The sequence below is a fragment of the Schistocerca piceifrons genome, chromosome 1 (assembly GCF_021461385.2).
Source record: "Schistocerca piceifrons isolate TAMUIC-IGC-003096 chromosome 1, iqSchPice1.1, whole genome shotgun sequence".
Taxonomy (NCBI): Eukaryota; Metazoa; Arthropoda; class Insecta; order Orthoptera; family Acrididae; genus Schistocerca; species Schistocerca piceifrons.
In genome coordinates, this window is record NC_060138.1 from 917375427 (window position 1) to 917387482 (window position 12056).

Genomic DNA, 12056 nt, shown 5'->3' on the forward strand with positions numbered 1-12056 from the left:
CCACATAGTAGAGTTTATTATTCACAAGCCCGAGCGAGACTACGGAATAAAACCCATTACGGGGCACTGGTGGAACAATGTTTGTTTCTGTGACGCAACATCAAAAAAACTTTACCTTGATGAATTTCGTTTACCCAAGTACATACATAATAAATAAATTCTAAAAACAAAAAGAAGACGTTTATGAAAAAGAATGCAGTTACATACATTTTAACGTCGCATGACTTTTCATGATTACAGAAAGGGCAATTAAATTGCAGATCCAAAGGTTCGATCGCCTTTCTCTTCGGCGGAGGTTTCCTTTTGCTTTTTCGTCGGCCCATGTTCCTTTAAATACAACAATGACAATTACAGCAGAATAATTTTTAATAGGTACGGGGACACTTTCCACGGTATCACTCCATTACTCTTCGCGGCAGAGTTTACTCACTCACTGTGTTGCGTTGTATACAAACAGTCAGTTCAGATAATCGAACTAAATTGTATATTTGGAGAGGTGAAGATATTCCATAATAATGACTGTCATTGGATGGGCGACGCTTTACAGTAATAATTCCGATGTACGAATCTACGGAAAATATTAGTTATGTTGTAGAAGCAGTAAAATCGGAAAAATGTCTCAGAAAATAAAGATTTTTGTTAAAATAAAGTGAAAAAGTTAATATATATTAAGTGTATGATGAATTCTAATTCTGATTACGAAATTAAAAATTGCAATTGTTGTCCACAATATAAATATATATTTGTAAGAAAATGATTCTTTCTTCACTGTAGCTGTGTTAGCTATTTGATCTTTCGATAAATGTCAGTGACATGACATGTGTTGTCGCGTGGGCGTGTGGTGATTACGTGTTGGTGAATAGAACAATATTATGACAGAAATCTGTTAATGTATAGTAAGTACCGTGCCACTAATTAACCATTCAGAAAATCACTGTGTAATTTGGTGTAAATGCCGTTGAAAAGGCAGTCTGTTCCCGACGTTTTTGGATTATTATGAAATACACAAGCGGAACGGATATGTTATTGTGTTAAAAACTCGTATTTACATACAGCATACAGCATGAGAGACTGTCGTCGTACTTGCGGTAGGTCTCTTGAAAAAAAGATGTGTGCGTACAGTTCAAAATGTAATACTTGTGATTACTATATACTGGCATTCAAACTATTTTGAAATGTTAGCTTTTGTGGAGCATTTGATACTAAAAGTTTTAAAGTGACATTCCACAAAATAATATCCTCTTCCAAAATGACGTGAGTTAGATCGCTCATCGTTTGTGTAATCGCATAGGACGAGTTTATCAATCCAGTCAGTAACTTCCCAACTTGCCAATGCAGTTGCTTTTGCAGTTGCAAATTCCACCATATATTTCTGTCTAATATAGGCCATAAGTTGCCTGTAGATCACATAACAGCGTTCAGTAATAATCCACACTGATAATTGATTGGAATAAGTTTTTCCAGTAAGTATGTGTATCAACAATTGTGTGCAGTTGTGGTTGACAGTGAACAGCACATACCAACGAATTCTGTGGTGAGTAAAGTTGGTGATTTCAGTGATGACAACCCACTTCCATGACAAGCAAACGCTTCAATTATGTTGCATTTATATAGCATAAATTTCCAAAAAGTTAGTACCGGTATTAAAAACTACTGTTGCTATGCTCCTGATGACCATTAGAAGTGTCAGACATTACAAAATGATTAACTGTATGTCTATTGCAGCCATGATTTGTTTTGCAGTGGCTCAAATTATTGACTTTTGCCTATTTAATGCTGTAGGTTAAAACTATTTGCTAGACCAAAACTCAAGCTCAGAACCTTCCCTTCGTCAGGTTATACTGTTACAGGTGAGCTACTCAGGCACAACTGAGAACCAATTCTCACAACTTCGCATCTGCCAGTACCTCTTCCCTGCTTTCCAAAATCACAAAAGCTCTCCTCCATATTTTACTGGACTAGCACCCATGAATGAAAGAATAATGTGAAGCTTCACAAACTAGGGAATGCATGAAATCCATAGTATATTCAGTGTAAACCATAGTAAGAATTGCTATGTCATCCTCTGTTGATCTTTGAGATGCCATATACAGGTGCACAGTTCATCACACATTTCTCCTGGCCATTGTTAGGTTAGCGGACTTTGTGCGACTACTTTTCAGCCAGTCAGCTCCTCAGTTGGTTTCATGAGGCTCAGCAGCGTGCTCCAGTCATCCCACCATGGAAAAATCTGTGAAAGTGTTGGGAATTGAACCTGAGTATCTCACATGAGAGTCAGCTGTAAGGACCACTCAGCTGTGTAGGTGGACACAGATGGTCATTATAGTTTTTAATTATTCAATTTACTTATAACAGTGTGTCTCATTTCTATGTCAGTCAAACATTGGGGTGCTTGTACACTGATGTTTAAATACATTTTAAAACATGGAATTTAATATTTCTGCTCTATGTGTGGGTGTTGTCAGTTTTAACATCAAACTGACCCATGAAAGACTGAGTGGAAGTTGTCTCTCTTCATCTTTTTGGTGACCTTTCTGCCTTGGTGACATCGCTCCTGAAAAAGCATCATGATAGCTAATCCCATGAAACCCAAAAAAACATCAGGTTTGTTTGTTGACAAGAGGCCTACAACATTTATTTTGTGTATGAGCTGTTACAGTAATTGTTTGAGGCACTTGCCTGACAATGTATACAATCAAAATACGAGACATAATTGTTGGTCAATACTCACTGTCACGAGGCAAAATATTTAGTACTTCCAGCAGACATATAAAACAGTACTCTCTGATAGATTATGATACTATTAGTTACTTCCTCATGCTGTGGAAAGGGATAGGGTAGGGAGGATTGAAAAGGAAGGGCGGATCACTCGGATCCCAAGATGAGAGTAACCCATCTGTAGTGAAGATGAGGATAGACAAGACTCCTGGGAACAAAGCAGCTGGGGAGTACCCCATTGTAGTGGAATTGAATCAGCCCATTAGTTATAGTAAATGTATGGTAACATGCAGAGAGAACACACATTGACACTGCAGAGCTTCAGGAAGATCAGGCAGGTGAAGGGATGACAGGTAAATGGTTCTTTGGGAAAAAGAGCTAGCGTAACATTTCACTCGCCAGTTTTCCTAGATAATATTAAACTTGGATTTAATAGGTCTAAAATAGGACTTTACAAGTCCCAAGAAGTATTTAAGAGAGAAATTTGGACACAAGACTGTTGGGTCTAAAGGTTTGGAGTTTGAAGGAAATGCATTATGCCAAATTTGTGTAAGTAATGCATGATCCTATTTTGTTGTCTGTGATAATTTTTTGAGAAGTCATGTAATGTGGACCTGGAAGAAAAGAAAATCTGAGATCTTTAGGTGGCATTAGTCACAGGCATCAGCATTCTATCCCATTTCTTGCCCCTGCTGAGGTGAAAATATTCGTAAATCAACTGTGAAAAGACTATTTCTGCTGAGCAGGTCATAGACCCGCTAGATACTGACTATATTACATAAAAATCACATTTTCTCCCTGTGGAGAGCATGATACTTCTCTTTATTTTAGACACAATCACAGGATGTGGTTCTAATCATTACTGGATTTGACTATGTTTGAACATCCTCAGAATATATATGTCATTGGTGGCACTTGCCAAAGAAAGCATTTGCAACACGCCATTGACACTTTGTCCACTATATGCTGCCTACGACTTATTGAGTCTCCAAATGGCCATTGTATGGTTGAGACCACTTACCTTTCCCTTACTGCAGATGGTTGTCACGACAGCAGGCATTACGAGATCTGACAATATCTCGTTCACATGATACACTGGGCTAATCCATTTCCAAGTCAAAGTATGACCTCTGCAATATAGAAGCTATTCATAATTCAGTTGCTCATGAGTCTAGTTTTGCTACTATTGAGAAGAACTTATCAAATTTAGTGGCCATTGATTTGAGTATTTGATCTGTGACGTAACTGCTGCCATCTGGAATTTGAATATCATTTGCTGTACAGTGTTAATTTGTGATAAAATTCTCTCAAGCTTCCAGCTGCATCAGATGGATTAAAAGTCTATGAACTCTCGGCTGAGTACTCCTTGGTCATTGTCAAGTGGTGACTGCCTGCTATAGTCCTTATGCAGCCGCACTTGCTTCTGTGACATCACTGGTGATCATTCCAGTGTCATATAAGGTAATGTTTTTGTTCTATACCTGATTCAATCTCCCAATGGCAGGATTCCAAACCTTGCTTAGCTGCAGGGCACCATTTTTGTTGAGGGTGTTGTCACAAATTTTTATTAAGACAAAAATGGAATTACAGATTTGCTGAAAGTGGGAAATGATAGAAATTTATAGGGAAAGTTGAAAATTTGTACCAGATCAGTATTTGGACCCGGGTCTCCTGCTTACTAGGCAGATGCTATGATCACTGAGCTATCCAGACTCAGTGGCCATTGCAACTGCATGGACCCCCCTAGCACGACTCCCATCAGACCCAAATTCTCAACTTCTTTTTTGAGTCATCAGTCTTCTGACTAGTTTGATGCAGCCTGCCGCGAATTCCTCTCCTGTGCCAAACTCTTCTACTCAGAATAGCACACACAACCTATGTCAGTTATTACTTATTCCAACCTTTGTCTCCCTCTACAGTTTGTATCCTGTACAGCTCCCTCTAGTACCATGGATGTTATTCTCTGATGTCTTAACACATGTCCTATCACCATTTCCCTTTTCCTTGTCAGTGTTTTTCTCATGTCCCTTTCCTCTCCAATTCTGTGCACAACCTCCTCGTTCTTACCTCATCAGACCACTTAAGTTCAACATTCGCCTGCAGCACCACATGCGTCAAATGCTTCAAATCTCTTCTGTTAAGATTTTCCACTGCCATACAATGCTGTGCTCCAAACGTACATTCTCAGAAATTTCTTCCTCAAATTAAGGCCTATGTTTGATACTAGCAGACTTCTCTTGGCCAGAAATGCCCTTTTTGCCATTGCTAGTTTGCTTTTTATATCACCCTTGCTCCATCCATCATTGGTTATTTTGCTGCCTAACTAGAATTCTGTAACTTCATATAATTCATGACCATCAATCCTGATGTTAAGTTTCTCACTGTTCTTATTTCCGCTGCTTCTCCTTAGTATTGTCTTTCTTCAATTTACTCTTCTTCACTTTCACTGGGGATAGCAGTGTCACCAGTTAATTGTATCATTGATATCCTTTCACCCTGAATTTTAATTCCATTCTTGAACCTTCCTTTTATTTTCATCATTGCTTCTTCAACGTTTAGATTGACAGTAGAGACGAAAGACTACACCCCTGTCTTACACCCTTTTTAAGACGAGCACTTCATTCTTGGTCTTCTATTCTTATTATTCCCTCCAGGCTCATGTACATGTTGTATGTTACCCATCTCTCCCTGCAGCTTACCCCTATTTTCCTCGGAATTTCGAACATCTTGCACCATTTGACATTGCCAAATGCTTTTTGTAGGATGACAAATCCTGTGAACATGTCTTGATTTTCCTTTTGTCTTGCTTCCATTATCAACTGCAACATCAGAATTGCCTCTCTGGTGTCTTTACCTTTCCAAAAGCCAGACTGATTGCTATCCAACAATCTCCAATTTTTTCTTCCATTCATCTGTGTACTATTCATGTTAGCAACTAATGCACGCATGTTAAGCTGATCATGCAATGATTCCTGCACTTGTTAGCTCTTGCAGTCTTTGGAATTGTGTAGATGATTTTCCATAAGTCAGATTGCCTGTCCCATACATTCTACAAACCAATGTGAAAAGTATTAGTATTCACTAATACTAACTGAAATTTATTATCCTTTTGTTGGTTATTCAGTCTTTTTCTTGGCAGTCCCTTTCTGGAGATCCAAATGGGGGTCTGTTCTGGAATCTTTTGCCAATGGAGAGATCATCGTGACACTTCCTCAATTACAGGCCACATATCCTGTGGATACACATTATGTGTCTTTAATGCTATGGTTTTCATTGTCTTCTGCATCCTCATTCTGTTGATCATTATGATTCTTTCACCTTTAGAGACAGTTTCCCACCTCAAGGTCAAGAGAGTGCCATGAACCTCTGTCCGCGCCTCTGCCCTCTTTGACAAGGCCGTTGGCAGAGTGAGGGTGGCTTCTTATGCCGGAAGTCTTCGGCCACCAATGCTGATTACTATTCAAAATTTGAGAGGCAGGTTCGAACCTGCGACCAAAGACATTTTGCTTACTAAACAAGGACACTACCTCTAGACCACTGGTGCATATTATGCACACATTATCCTACTATTGTCCATTATCCTCATTTCTTGCAGCATTATGCCACGTCCCATAAGAGTTTGAGCCTGATGTGCATCTGCAGAGAAGATATCGTTGGCCACCTTGCCTGCAGTTGCAGTGACCACTGTATTGATGACTCAGTGGTCAGAGCATCTGTCAAGTAAACAGGAGAACTTTTCCCATTGATTTCACACAGTGCCTGCTCGTAGACCAAAAGCAGTAATTTCTTTGTGTCTGCTGGATCAAAATGATAAACAAATAAAAACACACACACACACACACACACACACACACACACAATTTTATATTTATCATTTCTTTTATGATGCTATCCCATAAACTACTAGTCTGTGTAATAACAGATGCCAGTTTTCTGGAGGATGCTCTGATATTACTGATTTCTCAGGGTACTGTAGGCAAAAACATCTCTTGTGTTCTACACAGTGCTGTTCAGTAGTATGCACAGTCTGTCCTACATAAAACTGTCTACACCCACATGGTATATAATATACTCATGGCATTCTGAGTTCATTTTGGATTTGTACTTGAATATATACAAATTTTTGAAAATGGGTCCATCATTTAGAATAACCCTGTATACTGTCCAATTGTAAACTTCCTTGAGGATTAAAAAATAAATTAATGAATACCTCATTTTCTCAGTAGTGTTACACCACAATGGCAAAATGGGTCTAATAGTTGCAAAGCCATTGGAGCTACCCATCCATATATCTGGACTTAAAATGGCATAGGTGGGTGTCGTGATCAATACCCTAAAAGTTATGATGCATGAAGGTTCCGCTTACAGCTTGTTTTTAAACTGATTTGTGTGGGTGAACTATGTCAGTTTACTGTCAGAGAGGTGGCCCAAATACTGGGACAGTGCAACTACCTACGTCTACATCTACGCTAATACTCTAATCAGTGTGAAATGCATGGTAAAGGGCACATCCCTTTGAACCAGTTATTAGGGTTTCTTCCTGTTTCATTCATGTATGATTATTTGAATGCCTCTGTGTGTGTGTGCAGCAATTATTCTGATCTTATCCTCACAATCCCTGTATGAGTGATACATACGGGATTGTAATATATCCTTAGAGTAATCATTTAAAGCTGATTTGTGAAACTTTGTTAATTGACTTTTTCAGGATAGTTTACATCTATCTTCAAGAGTCTGGCTCTTCACTTCTTTCAACATCTGAGACACACTATACCACAGGTCAAACAAATTTGTGACCATTCACGCTGTTAAGTCCCATAGTGCTCAGAGCCATTTGAACCAGCCACTATTCACGCTACCCTTCTCTATACATGTTCAGTATCCCTTGTTAGTCCTATTTGGTATGGGTACCACACACTTCGGAGCAGTATATTAGAATCTGCCAAACAAGTGATTTGTAAGCTGTCTCCTTTGTAGACTGATTGCATTTCCCTAGTATTCTAACAATAAACCAACATTTACTACCTACTTTACCCACAACTAAGCCTATGTGTCCATTCTATTTCATATCCATACAATTTACTGCACCCAGGTAATTTTATGAGTTTGCTGATTGCACTTGTGACTCATTGGTAGTATAGTCATAGGATACTGCATTTTTCCATTTTCCAAAATGTACAATTTTACTTTTCTGAACATTTAAAGCAAGTTGTTGAACTTTGCACTATGTTGAAACCTTATCGAGATTTGACATAATATTTATGCTGCCGCTTTTCGATGATACTTCATTATAGATAACTGCATTATCTGCAAAACGTCAGAGGTTACTATTAATATTGTATGCAAGGTCATTAATATACAACATGGAACAGTAAGGATCCCAACACTCTTCCCTGTTGCACACCTGAAGTTACTTCTACATCTGACAATGACTCTCCATCCAAGGTAACATGCTACCTAAAAATTCTCTGTAGAGTCAAAAATTTCACGTGATACACCGTATGATCATACTTTTGACAATAAGTGTAGGTGCGGTACTGAGTCAAATGCTTTTATGGAAATAAAGAAATAATGCATCTTCCTGTCCGTCTGGATCCAAAGCTTTTGTTATGTCATGTGTGGATTTTGCACGATTTATGTATTCAGAATCTGCACTGGTTTTCATGGAGGAAGTCATTCTGTTCAAGATACCTCATTATGTTTGACCTCAGACTATGTTCTAAGATTCTACAAGACATCAATGCCAAGGATACTGGGCAGTGCTTTTGTGGATCACTACTACGACCCTTCTTGTGAATGGGTGTGACCTGTGCATTCTTCTAACTACTGGGCGCAATTTTTTGTTTGAGGGATCTTTGATATATTGTCATTAGAAGAGAGGTTAAATCAGCTGTAAATTCAGTATAAAATCTGTTAGGGCCCTGGAGCTTTATTCAATTTTAATAATTTTAGCTGTTTCTCACATCACTGACACTAACGCTTATTTTGCTGATCTTTTCAGTGGAATGGGGATTAAATTCTTGTGCATATTCCTTTGCAAAGGAACATTTGAAAACTGAGTTACACATTGTTGTTTCTGCTTTGCTATCCTCAATTTTAATCCCTGTCTCATTCATGAATGACTGACCTCTAACCTTGGTGCCGCTAGCAGCCTTTACATATGACCAGAATTGGTTTGGGTTTTGTGAAAGATCATTTGATGATATTTTGGTGCGGTACTCGTTAAAAGCTTCATGCATTGCTCTCTTGACAGTCAAACACATCCCATTTAGCATCTCTAAATTTTTTATAGCCCTATGCTTTGTTTTACACCTGTTATGCTGTAGTCTCTGTTTTTTTAGAAGTTTCTTTAAAGTGACTGTACCTCATGGAGGGTCCCTCCCATTATGAATTGTTGTACTGGGTATCTATCTATCCAGTGCATGGTCAGCTTTTCTTTTAAACTTGAGCCAAAGTTCCTCTACATACTTTTGCCCAGTGTTGAAAGTTCCAGATTTCTCATTTGGATGCGACATTACTGTCTTTTTATCTAGTTTACTGAACATGTGTACATTTCTACTTGTTTCAGTTGCCCTTTTTTGCTTTGGTAATTGTTGTTGCCACAACCACATCTTGGTCACTGAACCCAAGAGGTCAGGTCTATTTGTTGGCATTAAATCCAATATATTTCCTTCATGAGTGGGTTTCCTAACTATCTGTTCTAGGTAGTTTTCAGAGAAGGCATTTAGTGGTGTTTCACAGGATATCTTGTCATGCTTGCTGCTAACAAAACAAAAAACATTTGTTTCCCATATACGACTCTGGGAGTGGACTGATTGTGGTGGGGTGACAAAACTGCATGACTCTTGAAGAAAATTGGAAGCCATGGTAGGGGGCTCAGGAAGGGGCTGTCTGTATAGCTATTTGGAATTGAGACTCAGATAAGATCACAGACTATAACCTACACCAAATGAAAGTCATCACCATAAAGCAGCACTTAACACTGAGCCCTGAGGGGAGCTATCCTCGTGGACCTACGCGAATTGAATGATGCACTGACTCTAACCTGAAACAGTTAAAATGACAAGAAGTTAAAAACAAAAACCAGTAAAGTATCTCAATAACCTTAATCATGGAGTTTGTTCAAGACTTGGTGACACCAGGTGCTATAAACTTTGTTGTTGTTGTTGTTGTTGTTGTGGTCTTCAGTCCTGAGACTGGTTTGATGCAGCTCTCCATGATACTATATCCTGTGCAAGCTTTTTCATCTCCCAGTACCTACTGCAACCTACATCCCTTTGAATCTGCTTAGTGTATTCATCTCTTGGTCTCCCTCTACGATTTTTACCCTCCACACTGCCCTCCAATACTAAATTGGTGATCCCTTGATGCCTCAGAACATGTCCTACCAACAGATCCCTTCTTCTAGTCAAGTTGTGCCACAAACTTCTCTTCTCCCCAATCCTATTCAATACCTCCTCATTAGTAATGTGATCTACCCATCTAATCTTCAGCATTCTTCTGTAGCACCACATTTTGAAAGCTTCTATTCTCTTCTTGTCCAACCTATTTATCGTCCATGATTCACTTCCATACATGGCTACACTCCATACAAATACTTTCAGAAACGACTTCCTGACACTATAAACTTTATGCTTTGAAATGTACTACGAATAGGTGTTTGGGATTGGTGAATACCTGCCAGATGGCTCTTTCTCGTGACTTGACGATCAGTTGTGGACATGCCCTCCTGGAAGCTGGAAGTAACATGGCCACTTGGGCAAAAGGCCTTGTTGGTTCAAGGTTCCAGCACAACTGATTGGTTACCATCCTTAAAATAATTTGCATAGCACATTTTTGAGAATGATTGGTCTGTAGATGTGAACCAAAAGTGTATATTTGCTATGGTTAGGGATTGAGATTGTGGTACTGTCCTGCCACCATGAGGATAATTTGCCCCTAAGCCAGGTGCATTGGAATATCTTGAGCAGGTAGTGCTTTGATCCCGATTCAGTTGTTGAATCATTTGATTCCGAATCAAGTCAGGCCCTGGGACTGTGTTTGCAGGTTGTGTCAAGGACTTTAAGAAAATACCTTTCATTAAATGGCTGTGTGAACTGGGTCAGTTTACAGTAAAAGGTAGACAACTGTTTGTGTGCTTGGAAGGTGGGAGAATAAGAAGTAGATTATGGCACTTCTGCAAAACGGACTGCAAAGCATTTGACAGTGTTACATGGTTTAAGCAAGAGATTAGTAAGATGGTTTAAGCAAGAGATTAGTAACTATTGTCGGGTACCTGTGGCGTTATAGTTTGTGCAGCAACCCACACCTGAATGGAAGATATATGGCTTGCTAAGGAGGAGACACAGTGTTCCCTGTCTCCTTCCTTTCTTTTCATAATTAAAAAACTAACACTTCCTGATTGAAGTCACAATTTATTGAGATCACCATGAGACCAACTGATAGTGGCGAGAGATTGTAGAAATCAGAACCATTGTTTCAGCAGCCTGTATTATCACAGCAGAGATGTCTCTGAGTATAGCAACGTGCTTTTTGGTGGAAAGGCTGTAGAGTGATGTTGGAGGTGCAGGTCTGCCAGATCAGCCTCTGATATGCCCAGCATGGCCAGTCTGATGAATGGTGGCATGGAAGTGATGGGACAGCTGGAAACATGTCATTGTCACAGAATTGTTGTGTACAGATTAATTTATTGAGGTAACAAGTTTGGAATAGGAATTTATGAAGTAATGATTCCACTGTAGAGATAACATAAGTCAAAATCAAAAAGTAGCTGGTATATCATGAGAGCTGTTCCAGACTGCTTGAAGCACATTGAATTCTCTGAGCAGGAGGAAGGGATTATCTTGGAATACAATATATACCTGTCACATGATGGATAAAAATTATAGATGGGATGTCAGTGGTGTGGTGTTTATTTGGCTGTTGTTTTTCTTACTGCTAATGTTCTTGACCATGACATCTTGTAAGGCTTTTTTCAGACTATAATAAGTCAGTTTGTATTAATAACCCATATATTGACATGACATTTATACATCATAAAGAGCTTCCATTTCTGTTAACTGCAATCTCGGATTCCCAACATTAAATGGACATTCCATTTGTTCTTTACCCTCATTGTCAAAAGTATCTATATATCAAACAACGCTAGGAATTTTGCAATTCTTCAAAGCATGTCAGTGATCCCCAGAACTTCTGTTGTCTTGTACAAGCAGGTATTTTCTTGTGCAGAGTTTCTGCAGTCGCTGCCCAACCTTGGAGATGCATACTGCCCCTTGAGATTATTAACTACCTGCAAATAAAATAATAATATTGCGCACTGCCTGTACTTTTACCTATGG

At 39.0% G+C, this 12056-nt stretch overlaps 1 protein-coding gene across 4 annotated transcripts in view; it reads left to right on the top strand.

The window, feature by feature from the left end:
- Positions 1-541: 541 nt before the first annotated feature.
- The window catches only part of LOC124717142 (solute carrier family 12 member 8), a 195524-nt gene continuing 184009 nt past the window's right edge, over positions 542-12056 (top strand). The window contains exon 1 of one of the 4 annotated variants that reach the window (XM_047243930.1): positions 542-560. The gene's annotated coding sequence lies outside the window, so the exon portion shown is untranslated. Of the gene's footprint in view, positions 561-806; positions 897-918; positions 1089-12056 lie in introns of those variants that run through there. The other 3 variants (XM_047243905.1, XM_047243896.1, XM_047243913.1) reach the window with 3 other exon arrangements.